This window comes from Mus pahari, chromosome 8 (assembly GCF_900095145.1).
Source record: "Mus pahari chromosome 8, PAHARI_EIJ_v1.1, whole genome shotgun sequence".
NCBI classification, from domain to species: Eukaryota; Metazoa; Chordata; class Mammalia; order Rodentia; family Muridae; genus Mus; species Mus pahari.
The window spans coordinates 88,829,713-88,842,075 of NC_034597.1; the positions used below are offsets into that span (position 1 = coordinate 88,829,713).

Genomic DNA, 12,363 nt, shown 5'->3' on the forward strand with positions numbered 1-12,363 from the left:
GAGAGAGAGAGAGAGAGAGAGAGAGAGAGAGAGAGAGAGAGAGAGAGAGAGAGAGAGAGAGATCATGTGTAGCAATGTAGCTGTTTGGAAAACCATGAGCCACATGTGAGCATCCCTGAAGGTGTTCACACCCAAGTGCTTGGGCTAGAGAGCAAATGGGGGTTAAGAAAGCCATGACAAGCTCTCCTACAACTGAGGAGAAAGGAGAGTAAGGAAAGTTTGTCTACTAGCGAAGGGAGCAAACTGAGAAAAGGAAGGAGACAGAGTCAAGGAAGGCTTTGGAAACGTATGCCATGCGCCAACAGCTGGCCTGGACCACCCAAGACTCTGTCTCAAAGCCCGCAACTATCAGAGAGCCAGCGACCAGAAATTCAGACATTTTCATCTGGAGGCAAAGGTGGCAGATCCTAAGCCATGCTGTCAGCAAGGGCCTCCGGCCCAGACAACTGGCCCTCTGCAAGATGTGAGGAAAGGATGCTTCCGGGCAAGGGGAGGACAGATTGACTGAGGATGGAACTGAGGGGTTTCTTGGTTTCCAAACAGTTATCTAAGGTGCTACACCATTCCTCCCTGTGGAAGGGATCTGGTTGCTGCAGGATGACTCTAGATGCTCACATATGACCCCTCCTGAGGCTTGACAGCAGGCCTGTAACATTTCCTTCATCAATGAGTGAAAGATGCTAGTATCAGTTTAGTCTCACAGACAGCATAGCTTAGGAGATAAGCCTTACATAATAAGCTTAAGAGAGGCTGAAGTAATGACTCTGGGAGTAAGAGCACTTCCTTTGCAAGTGTAAAGACCCGAATTTGGATCCCAGCATCCAAGTAAAATGTTAGATGTAGCCACATCTGTTCTTAACTCCAGAGCTGTAGGAAACAAGGAACTTGTTGGCTGGGACTTGATGGCTAACAGCCTAGATTCAGTGACACAACCTACCTCAAAAGAGAAAAACAGTGAAATAAAATAGAGCAGGCAACCTGACATCCTCCTCAGGCCTCCACATATATGCCACATATGTGCTTGTACCCAAATCACAGTTATGCATACACAAATATACTACACACACATACATACATACAACATATGGAAATAAACAGCAGAAGCAACAACAAACAGTAGGAGACCAAGAGTCACTAGAAGCAACTCATACAGGTTATCAATCTTAATTATGCTTACACACACATACACACACATATACATACACATACACACAGCATGCATATATACACAGTAGCAAAAATAGGCATCACCAAATAGAACTAGAAATAAAGCACATGCCATTGCTTTTATGGGGCTAAGATGCTGATGATAATATCACATCTGTCATGATTTGTATACTCTTGGACCAGGGAGTGGCACCATTTGGAGGTATGGCCATGTTGGAATAGGTGTGTCGCTGTGGGAATGGGCTTAAGACCCTCACCCTAGTTGCCTGGGAAGTCAGTCTTCCACTAGCAGCCTTTGGATGAAGATGTAGGACTCTCAGCTCTGCCTGCGCCATGCCTGCCTGGATACTGCCATGATCTCACCTTGATTATAACGGACTGAACCTCTGAACCTGTAAGCCAGACCCAATTAAATGTTGTCATTATAAGACTTGCCTTGGTCATGGTGTCTGTTCACAGCAGTAAAACCCTAACTAAGACAACATCTTACTGTGATAAATATTACAATTGCTAATCCTGGCAAGGTGGGTTCCCCCATCTAAAATGGCACAGTGGTTGTCAGTCTAAAACATACCAATTCATAAGTGGACTCCTAGATGCAATGTGACCATTACCTTGGGATCATTTCACTAAGCCTGAGGAAAATATAAACAAAAGGAAGGGAATTAATCATAATTTTACATGGCTACTAGGTGATACTGTCAGCAACTGCCTCAGGCTGTTGTCTGTAAGGCTAACGTTGTTATAGCCCTAAAGTTTTAACAAGTGAATAAACGATGAACTGAAAGAGATGCGACAACAAATGGTTAAAAGAAATTAAGATCCAAGCCCCATCTTGGCGCTACAAAACTGGCCACAGCGCAATGCTGCACTGTGATTGCTATTATGTTAAATTGATGCTGAGGGGAAAGAATGAGCAACTGTCTGAATATTGACAGAAAAGCGTAAAACACTATGTAATGAATCAGCAGCAGCTCCGACATTTTCCTTCCTCCTGGAATCATCAGACAGATAATCTGCCATAGGAACTTAGCTCCCAAGGCGGAATGCAGGGTATAGTTAGATCCCCATGATGACCTCCCCGAAACGCCCATCTTTTCTTGACAGAAGATATCTAAGTAGAAATGCAAGTATACCTGGAAGCAAAGCCAATGATGGCAAAGCTCTGCCACTCACCTTTACCCCAGATTGTATTCTGCTTTTCTAATGATTCAAGTCAATGGGCTCTCAGCCTTCCTGATGCTATGGCCATTTAATTATAATTCCTCCTGCTGTGGTGACCTCCAACCATAAAATCATTCCGTTGCTACTCCATAACTGCAGTTTTGCTACTGTTTTGAATCACAATGTAAATATCTGTTATGCAGAATATCTGATATTTAACCCTTGCCAAACCACAGGTTGAGATCCACTGATCCAAGCACGTGTCTTCCTGAACCTCTTTCTGTATTTCTGACAGTTTCAGACATACACAGAATGCATCGTAATCATACTCAGCCCCTTGTTGCCCTCTGGTAGCCTTCTCTGAACCCCTTCTTCTTCCCACCTTGTCCCCTAGTGATTACACCATCAGAGAGAATGATGTCTCCCCCAGTATGGTCAAAGTCATTAGAATCACATTCTTTTATCTGTCACAGGAAGTCAGAGTGCCCTGTGTCATGCAGGTACCCACGTGACACAGCTCTCTGCGTGTCGACTCTGAATGGTAACAAATCACAACACTCGTCTCCATCTTCGGACTCTAAAATTGTTTTGGCCCTCCCTTTTATACTGTTCCCTGGGCCTTGGAAGGTGGAGAAGGAGTTGGTATCTATGTCCTGTTTAAGGGTGAGTACCCCTCAGACACTTAGTCTCAGCACTTTGATCAGATGAGTCTCTGATTGTCACACATCACTTGGGGGCCGGGGGCATGGGGACAAAGTCTTGTTGGCTTCAATGGTAAATGGATGGGGGGAACACAGTGTCCACAGACACAATTGCTGCATCTTGCCAATTTCTTTTAGAGTGCTTGTGCCTAGCACATACTAACTGAAACGAAATTTAAAAGCAAAATTAATGAAAATATGAGAACCCTGAAACAGACACAAATGGGTTTCTGCAATCCCCTAAATCTTTAATACTTGTAATATCCTCATGGGATGTATAATAAATTATATCAACAATTATAAATACAAGAAATTAACCCTTTTTAGCAATAGCTCACAAAAAGAGAAAAAAAAGAAATACACGATCACTACACTATCTCTTACAATTTTTGAAACTTAATTTTCTTAAATTAGTTGACTTCATATTGCCACATCTTCGCAATGTTCCGGGGTTGGGAGTAGGGATGTTTGAGGGAGGGTGGGGACAATAGGTGAGAGCTGTTCCTTTTTAAATATAAGCTAGTACTGACCTGGAAATGCCATCCCTCCTGGCTGGCTTTCATGGTGCTAGAAGGTGCTACTCTTGGTAACAGAGGAGAAATGTACTGATCATTCTTACCCAGCTACACATGTGTCGACGATAGTAACAACTGTCCTGACAAGATACACCCACAGATGCAATAATGGCACAAATGTCATGGGCATTCTCATGGGATTTAAGAGATGAAACCCATACCTAGCAGTCATCATCAGGACCAAGAGCCTGTGGCTAGATCGGTCATAGTCCCTAAGGGAGAACCCAATGCTATTATTCTGCTAAATGGACATAGTATTAAACTGATTCCTAATGAATTGTTCAACCCATAATGCATCACTCAACTCTTATCAGAGAAGCTCCTTTTTGAAGCACAAAGCAATTAGCAGAGACCCACAACTGGGTATCCCTCAAACAACAGAGACTGGGAAGTGCTCAGCCTTAAATGCTGTGTCACTATCACACTGCTCGCAAGCTCAGAGAATGACTGTGGAAAGAGGGGGTGGGTGGAAAGATTAGGAGCCTGAGGCAGTGGAATACTACAAAGGAACGGTGTTTTGGGGACACAAAGGGACAGCGACACATATGAACTCACAGCCAGCCATTGTGACAGCATGCACAAGACCTGCATAAGCTCAAGCCAGACAAAACCCCAGCATGGAGGTAAGGAGAGGGGCACAGAGTCCTCTTCCTTGCTGGGGATCTATAGGCAACTAAGAGTTGCTGAGAAAGAAATGTCAGTTTTCTTTCAGAGTGTGACTCTTGGTCTGGTAGACCATACTCTGGTGCAGGACTGACACCGGAGAGTATTTTAGCCACACAAGCTGAACTCGATTAAAGAAAAAGGGTAGGGTGATAGGGTAGCTCTGGGTGGAGTTGGGAGGCTGGGGTTGTTATGATTAAAATATACTGTATATAATTTTCAAAGGATTAAATATATCTATTGAAAAAAGATTCTTCCAAAGAGCCTGTTGGCATGGGTTGGGGGAGGGGTTGGTCTGCTCAGACAGCCATGCTGAACTTTGAACTTCCCCAAGTCTCAGATTTATTTGAGATCTGGGAAGTTCCAAATCCTGCTACCTCCTGCTTAAGGAAACACTCTGTCAACAGTCACTGGGCTCTCCTGATCCTGCTGTTAGAGACAGGAATTTCGAAAAGTCATGTTGTGTTCCAATGGTGGTCAGGGGGAGGCTGCTCCCTTGAGCCACTTAAAAGGCTCCCAAACAGTCACGAGCCTTAGAAGGCCCATGCACACATGTCCATAGAACAAATTATTTGTGAAATAGAAAAGGCAACTCCAATAGGCCCTTCAACTAAGACAAGACCGAAGACGGAAATACAGCCAGAGAATTCCCACAGCTCCACTCACCTGCTGGAAATACCTTCCCACAAATGAGTTAATTCTATTTACCGCTACATATATAAATCCACTCCTGCTGACTGTGCCAGCGATGGCCCAAAGAAAAGTCACACCTACGTAAAAAACCTTGCAATCTTCCTATCTCCCACTCTACTCCCAATGAGGTCCCTACAGCAACATATATAACCCAGCGATCCGACCTGCGTACAACTAGTTAGAAAATACTTTCTTCAGTGAGCTTGCCGAGAGTCTAGAAAGGTAGAGATCATGGGAAGGAATTGCTTTAAAAGCAGGGTAAACCTCACCCTTTGCTAATGTCTCATTCTTTAAAGTGGATGTGCACATGAACACTACACCATAGCCTTCCTATTTCCCATGCCACCTCTAAAACATGCACACAGCTACAGGGAAGCCCAGAGAGCAGATCCCACCCAGAGAGAGCCACAGCATACCTTCCTCTGACCAGCCTCCCCAGAGGAAAAGGTTTCAGGATGAAATATGAGTTAGGATTCCAAACACAGTAGACGGCCTTCCTTGACTTAACACTAGATTCTGGTTTTCCTTTTTGTTGTCTAACTCAACCTCACTAGTAGGCATAATTCTGTAGCTGGTGGATTTCAAGTAAGGCCTTTGAGTTACAACCAATGTTACTACTTTTAACCAACTTGCCCAAAGGGCAAAAGCCTGGCCAAATTTGTCATCTCTTTGACTATGAAAGGGGAGAGAGAGGAAGAAGTGAGGAATTGACATGGGATGCTTGGACTACATCTCAAAAAGGCTGCTTTTCTCCAAAGGATCCCAGGCACACAACTCAGCAGAATGCCAAGAGACTCAGCTGCAATGCCATTCATTCAACAAATATTTACCAGGCACCTTTTGCCAACTCAAATGTAAGAAGGATTCCAAACTACATTTATATTCTTCTGATATAAAATAGTGCTGAAACAAGCAAAACAAAAAAAAAACAAACAAAAAAACTGCATAATAAATGATAAAAGGAAGGCGAGAAGGATGGGACCCCTACAGGGTGAGCACTTAGCTTAAGTGCCAAGGACAGAAAGATAATTGGACAACAAGTGAGTTTCAGTGGTATTGGCTAGGGATTTAATCTGAACTCATTCCCCATTTCTTTGGCTAGCTTTTGATTTCATCAGTCACTTTTCCTGACAGATCGAATCACAAAAAGGATAAACCAGCTTAAAGAGATGCTTCGAGTTTCCGTTAGAGTTTTTCTTTTAATCTTTTTGAGACAAGGTATTTCTGTATCCGAGACAGCACTAAGACTTAGTATACACCTAACAATGACCTTGAGTTTCCCATCTTCTTTCCTCTGGCTCTAGAATGTGGGGATTGGAGGCATTCATCAGCATGCATTTATGTAGTGCTAGGGATAGAACCCAGGGCTGCATGAATGAATGAGTGAATGAATGATGAATGAATGAATACTGGGTGAGCACTCAACTAGCAGAGTTACACCCTCAGTCCCAAAGCCAGCGTCAAAGAAAACACTGAGTTAACATTTTCTGCTCATGTGTTGTGGCTTTGATAATGTAAACCAGACATCTAACCTACTGTTAAGAGCCACTTGCACACTTAACTTCTCATTGCACTATATGAACCTCATACAACAGCGGCTTCTTCCTCACGAAACTCACAAACACAAGAAAAGAAACAGGAGGACGCTGATCCAACAACATGGAAAGAGCCACGTGTCCACACAGGGACTCCATGCAGGAAACTTGCCTGGCACGGCAGCAGAAACTGTCTCTAAAGGTCTGAGAAATAATCACAACCTAATGAAAGGTTTGCAAGCACCGTTCTGACACTAATTGAAAGATATTGCTATAATTAGCTATAGTCTTAAACTCTTCTCTTTGTAGCTCAAAGCTGAAAACAAGCCAGATGTCCCTGAATACCACATACACTTCTTAAAGGAAGCCTTTCTAACGTCTTAAAATTCATTATGCTGATGCCCAATTCTGTGACTACTAAAAGTGAAGAGATTATGGATTTGGAATAGGTGACCTGAATATTCTGTGAATGATCTCTCAATTTATTCACTATATACATATATATATATACGTATATATATATACACATATATATATACGTATATATATATACATATATATATATATACATATATATATATGTGTATATATATATATATATATATATATATATATATATATATACACACACACACACACATATACACATATAGGTTACAATCAACTTTCAAGATGAAGAGGAACAGAAACCAAAGGCAGGAACCTGGAGGCAGGGACTGAATGAGAGACAAAGGAGGTACCCACTGTTTACTGCCTTACACTCCATGACTTGTTCATCTCGCTAATACTGCCTAGGACCACCTACCTACAGTGTACAGACCCTCCCTCTCCCACGTCAGTCATTAACCAAGAGAATGTCCCAAACACATGATTACTTACCTACCTGATATAAGAAGTTCTTCCGTAGAGGTCTCCTCTTCTTAGATGACTCTGGTTTTTGTCGAGGTGACAAAAGAAAACCAGCACAGCAATTGGATTCATATATTCATACCTGCACGTCCGAGGCTAGGCAGCTAGAACAAGCTACCATACTCTGGGCAATTTATAAAGACCAGAAATGTCAAGGCTGCAGGTCCATGCATGATCAAAGCACTGGCAGATTCAGTCATCCAACAGACCATGAGCTCTGCTTGCAAGATGGTCCCAAGTGGCTGAAACCTCATAGGAGACAAATGCTGTGTCTTCAGGAGGTGAGAGAATGGAACAGGAAGTCAGCAGCATATGCCTAGAAGCCTCTAGGGTTGTCCTTAATTCCACTTCATGAGAAGCAGCCCTCAAAACCTAACCATCCCTTCAAGGCACCATGTCTCAATACCATCAACACTATTTCAACTGCTGGCTTTAGGAGGCGATGTATCCAAACATGGACTAGAAGTATTTTACAAAACAACTTTGATTCCCTCACTTAATGTCCAGAGTATGTTGCATACTGAAAGAATTTTGGCTTCATCCACTTTTCAACACCACTGTCTACGTACAGAAATTTGAGAGTATGAAAATGAGCATTAAACTGTTGTCATTATCAATGCTATCACTGGTAACAGAGGCAGAAATGTGACTCAGTCAACTAGTCACAGAACGTGATGCTCTGTACACAGGGATGGACCCAAGAGCCAGCAGTTCTGAGTACCAGTCCCCACCACTTTATTCGTTTATTTACTGTCCCTCAAAGTAGCTCTAAAAGTTGCACATTACAACTTCTTTATGGAAAGAACTCAAAGTGATGTGTAAGAAACAATGCGAACACAATGCGGTGGCTTAAAAACTAACAAGAACATAGAATAAACTTCCAGAGATTAACTTCTCTAAGAATCTCAAAAATCTCGGCTAGTCACCCACTTTTGCTTATAGCACTAAAAGGTTTAACGGTTCCCATCTGTGTGCTCTCTCCTCCCCAAAGTGCCTATTTGCCTTTTGCTAATTATTAAACCCAGAAATAAAGCCTGACAGCTTCACCCCTTTCACCTGCCCTTTAGACTAAAGGAGAAACAAATTATTTTGTAACCTTACAATAAACACTGGGAAATTTGGGAGTATTCCTGTCTTTATTGTGGAGACGGGGTTTCATGGAGCTCAGTACTGTCTTGAACTTTGATTTAGCCAAGGATAGCCTTAAACACCTCCATCCTCCCGCTTCTTCCAGCACTGGCATTCCATGAGCCACTGGGCCTAGCTCAGCATTGTTCTGTGCTGTTTTGGGATGTAAGTCCCAGTTACCCAGGGCAAAAGAGGAGGCAAAGAATAGTTACAGAGAAGTCCAAGAGGTGTGGCATCCAGAAAACCAATGTGCTGAGAGCTTCTTATCTGGAAGCACTTCTTATCTGTAGGGGTTGGTTTGGTTTGGTTTGGTTTGATTTGGTTTGGTTTGGTTTGGTTTGGTTTAGTTGGTTTGGTTTGGTTTGGTTTGGTTTAGTTGGTTTGGTTTGGTTTAGTTGGTTTGGTTTGGTTTAGTTGGTTTGGTTTGGTTTGGTTTGGTTGGTTTGGTTTGGTTTGGTTTGGTTTGGTTGGTTTGGTTTGGTTTAGTTTTTTTTTTTTCCTTTCATGTTTATTAGCATAGCACTAAGTAACATTTCCCTATATGGGTATAAGAGTCTCTGATGATACTCGCCCCACCCACCCTTCTCACACCCACTGATGACCTCCTTGTCACGTTGACATCCTGGCTCACTAAACTGTCACATATGAGAGAAAACGTGCAGCACCAGCACATGTCTCTCTGAGACTGTTTGTGCAGTTAACATGGTGATCTCCAGTTCCATGAATTTTCTTACAATGGCAATTTCATTCTTGTTTACATAAAGCAAAATTGTGTATACATAGCGCGTGGTCGTATTAATTCACCCTCTGACAGGCACCTCGACTGTTTACAGATCTTGACTAGTTTGAATAATGTTCTGATAAACACAGGTTTGGTGTTTTCCCTGTAAATATATTGACTTGGATACTTTGATGTATATACCAATAACTGATTATGTAGAGGAATCATATTGTAGCTCAAATTTGAACTTTTGATGAACATGCATATTAATATCCACAATGGCTATACTAATTTACACTCTTATCAAAACTGTACACATCTCTTCTCTTCACATCTCTACCAACATTTGCAGTTTCATTAATAGTTAAAGATGTTGAATGTTTTTCATATATTTATCTGCCATCTGTTTATTTTTATTGGATAAGTGTCTGGTGTTAATTTTGTCATTTATTCGTTGGATTTTTTGTTCATTTGGTGTGTGATTTTTAGATAAGTTTACTTTTCTATGTGTGTGACTATTTTGCTTATATGCACATAAGTGTGTGCGGTGTTAAAAGAGGTCAGAAAAGGCCACTGTGTCCCTTGGAACTGAAGTTATAGGAAATTGTGAGCCTCAATGTGGGTACTAGGACCTGAGCTTGGGACCTCTGCAAGGGAGGCCAGGGCTTTTAGCTAGTGAGCAGCTCATTGGGCCTCGAGCGTTTACTTTCTTGAGATCTTTATGCATTCAACATATTAATCCTCCGTCGGATAAATACTCCTCCCATTCTCTAAGCTGTCTCTTTACTCTCTTCTGTTGTGACCAGGTTTTTTAATCTTATGCTATCCTATTTATCAACCTTCACTATTATTTCCTGAGCTATTAAGACCCTATTCTGAGAAATCTTGAAGTGTTTCCATGTGTTTTCCTGTAACAGTTTTTAAGGTTCAGGTCTTCGAAGCCCTGGTCCACTTAGAGTCTAACTGTGTGAAGAGTGGGAGATGCGGTCTAGCCTTTTGCACATGGTTTTACTGTTTCCCAGTGTCCCTTCACAAAGAGTCTTTTCTCCCATGTATGTGTCTGGTCCTTTGTCAAGAATCAGAGGGCTGTGGTTGGATGGATTTTCCCTGGTTTTCCTAGTGGACTCATATGGTGTTTTGTTACTATGGCTTTATCGTAGAGTTCGAAGTCAGGTACCCTGATAACTCCATTATGGCTACATTTCCTAAGGACAGCTTTGGCTATCTAAGGCTGTTTTTGTGTTTCTGTATTGAGTTTAGGTTTTTTTTTTCTACTTCAGTGAAAACCAGAAATTCTGAAAAAGATATGTTGATCATTTTAGTTATATAGCCATTTCTAATAGTATTAATCCTCCCTATTCATCAATGTGGGGACTTTCAGTTTTCTACTGTTTTCCTTTTTTTTTTTTTTTTTTTTAAGTTCATTTTGTTATTCTTTCCATGTCACTGGCTTTTAATATATTTGGTTAGGCTTGAGTGTATACTGTCTGGGGATTTGGGGGTCTGTTTGTTTGTTTGTTTGTTTGTTTAAGATTTATTTATTTATTCTTATATGTAAGTACACTGTAGCTGTCTTCAGATACCCCAGAAGAGGGCATTAGATCTCATTACGGATGGTTGTGAGCCAACATATGGTTGCTGGGATTAGAACTCAGGACCTTCTGAAGAGCAGTCAGTGCTCTTAACCGCTGAGCCATCTCTCCAGTCCCCTTTTTTAATCCAGCTATTAATGGTTTATTTTCCTCACTGTTCCCAGCAAGTTGATTAATGGTATCTAGAAAAGCTGCCAGTTTCTATACACTGACTCTGTATCCTAATACTTCACTGAAAGTATCTATCGAATCTAAGAAGGGTCTATGTGAAATTCTCCCTCTTCACAAGAGTTCTCTCCATCACAAATTCCATTCCAGTGCTTATCTGTAAGGCAATGCACCCTGTTTCATAACCTCTTCACTCTTCTTTAAAACATGGCATCCATTAACCCAAAAGACACACACCCACTACTAAAACATCTTTCCATCTGAAGACCGAAGATGTCAGCTGGGACACTGTTTTGAGAAACTTGCTTAAGTGTTATTTAAAACTGTTAGCAGATGTGATTGTAAATCACAGTAAGTTTAATACTATGGTTTAATTAAATCATCTCTTTTGTAAGGATTGTACTGTTAAATTCCCCTCACTGCTTGACAATGGAAACACACCCATACTCACACGTGTGAGTTTCTCAGCTGTAATTAATGATGTACTTTTATTCTCTAATATTGTGTGGCAAACATTCTGATACAAAGTAAATGAAGCAGAATCATTCAGAGCGATGATTCTGATGCTCTGATTAATGAGGCCAAGTAGCCCTGCACACCTCAGGTGAATTACAACACGTACAGCCTGGAAATTCTGAGGGTACCCTGAAATTAATGTTTTTCCACTAATCACTTTTTCTTCACAATCTACCTTCAGTGGAAATAAGTTCTCTGACATTATAAAGTCCCCCTGCCTTTTCTTCAAAGCACCATCTAGCTATGTAGCGGAGGCTAGCCTCTAGCATGTCATCCTTCTCCTTTAACCCCCTTAGGTGCAGCTGCTACCATGCCCAGCTGTCCCTGTGAGTCAAGCTATTGGACAATGCTAAACTCCCTTCAAAGGTAAAGGGGAAAGGCAAAGAAAACATCCTCTGTAAATGTTTATCAAAGACAAGTTTTTAGAGATAAGGACATGGCCCAGTAGTTATGCACACTGCTGCTCTTACAGAAGGCCCAAGGTTATTTCCCCCGGCACTAGCAGGGCAGCTAACAACTGGAAGTAATGCCCATCAGGGGAATCTAACACCTTGTTTGTTCTCCGTAGGCTTCTCCAAACATGTGGCACACGTAAAAAAAAAAAATCACACAGGTTTCACACACATATGTGTCGTCAAAGATAAAATTTTCCAAGAAATATTTTAGAGTGATGCACAAGCTATTTTCTATTGCAATTTCAATAAACCAAAGAAAAATACTAATGAAAGATTCTGGAGTGGAAGGAAAGGAAAGGAAAGAAAAGAAAAGAAGAGGGGAGGGGAGAGAAAGGGGAAGGGAAGAGAGGGGAAGGGAGGGGAAGAGAGGGGAAGG

General features: G+C 41.6%; 1 protein-coding gene across 3 annotated transcripts in view; it reads right to left on the bottom strand.

Annotated features, from left to right (window-relative positions):
• Positions 1-12,363, bottom strand: part of Klf12 (Kruppel like factor 12) — a 403,434-nt gene that overhangs the window by 342,713 nt on the left and 48,358 nt on the right. The window lies entirely within an intron of this gene.